Source organism: Asparagus officinalis, chromosome 1 (assembly GCF_001876935.1).
Source record: "Asparagus officinalis chromosome 1, Aspof.V1, whole genome shotgun sequence".
In the NCBI taxonomy this organism is placed as follows: domain Eukaryota; kingdom Viridiplantae; phylum Streptophyta; class Magnoliopsida; order Asparagales; family Asparagaceae; genus Asparagus; species Asparagus officinalis.
The window spans coordinates 2,355,727-2,357,546 of NC_033794.1; positions in this window are offsets into that span (position 1 = coordinate 2,355,727).

Consider the following 1,820-nt stretch of genomic DNA (forward strand, 5'->3'; position numbering starts at 1 on the left):
TATTAATGAGCCAATTCATAAAGTTCTCTAGACCTGTTATATATTATGGCAGGTAAGTTGAAGCTGTCATCGATCATTTTGATTGAGATCGATTGGGTTACTCTAGACTTGCACCGCGAAACTAACAAATTTGAGAATGTAGAGGGTCTATTGGCAACACAGAATTAAATGCATGGGGTGTATCCGCAATTTGGCCACAATTAATTAACCCGTTCCTTAATTTTTTTTTTGTGTTGTTAGAGGGAGGAAAATGATTAACAGGGAGCTTCATATTTAGGGAGCATGGAGAAAACACAAGAAGCTAGCATTGGGAATTTGTGGGAAGAAATTAAAGGATTAACGTCCATGATTGAAATGATAAAGATGGATCAAGCGAATGAATTAGCTTAATTTCGAAAGGCTCGAGCACAACGATGTGAGATATCGTATCGATTTGTTGTTGATCGATGTTGCTGGAAGTAATCTCGATCCCTGATTTACGCACAAAATACTTAAATAAACTTATATAAAAGTCATATATATTCTTGACTAAACATTTGTGTACTTAATATTTGCGTATTTCACAACTTTTCTACTGGCTTGTAATTTGTATTTACCATGTGGATATAATAATACTTAAAAGTACATTATGTGATTGCTGTTGCACTTTTTTATTTTGTTTAAGAGACGGTCTTTTTGGTAATGAAAGAAAATCTCAAAATTTTCTTCGGCTGGACATTTTGATCGTTTTAGATTTAATTTAATTAATATAGTACACTAGTAGTTACGTAATTTCGCTGCATAAAAATTTTGTGAGCAAACCAGTAAATTAGTCTATATAAATATTGATCATGAAGACGCAATCTTAAAATTTTATGATCAACATATATATATATATAGTTCAACTCTGACTATTTGGGCCCATTTCACGCTTAATTATAAGGAGGGCAACGTTGAATCAAGGCATCGCCTTTCCCCTCCCCTCCCTTGATGTAAATGTGACATATTTTTACGTAACGCTAAGCAAAATGTAGCACTCAATATTAGGTTCTTAATACATATTCATGAGGACCAAGAAAAAAAATGACGGAACAATGCTCGATTAGATTTTTTCCATTGAGTTTCTTTCGTCAGTTATACTTCCCCATCAAATAAAAAGAGAGAGGAAATCATCGTTTCTTTATGACCGCTGAAATAACCTCCCATTGCAACGATTCTTCTCTTCTGTAGCTATCAATGCGCTTAAATTTTTTGTACGAACCAGACAAGTCTTGACAATTGCATTTAACTCGATAAGCAACAACAACTCAAACAAATATGTCCAAAAATCATAATCCCTACTCAGTCATTATCCATTTGCCAAGATCTACTTTCTTTGTTAAACCGTATTAACAAGTAGGCAAATTAATAAAAAATAAAAAATAAATACAATGTAATAATATTAGGTTTAAAATATATCAATACCACTCACTAGATAATCAAACGATTTAGATTAAAAGCACAGCTTCCCTTGCTTTGTCAGGAGAGAGGAGTCAAGTTCCTCTTTTTTCCTCCTTACTTCCACAAGCATTATGCCTGTGCTCACATGGTTGATTTAGTTTCCTCAATAATTAAATTGTCTTGAAAAATTTTAACTTGTACTATTGCCTCTTTTTAAAAATAGGTAACTCGAGCAGAAGTTTTTTTTATAATGGGTTGTTTGAATCACATTTCACGACTTGAAATCTGTTTAGGAGATTTTAGGCTAAAATGGGTTTCATGAAAAAAAAAAAGGACAAATTTTTAAAAAAGCCCTTTTTTCAACTTTATTGGGCAAAACCAACGGTTTCATAAAATAATTA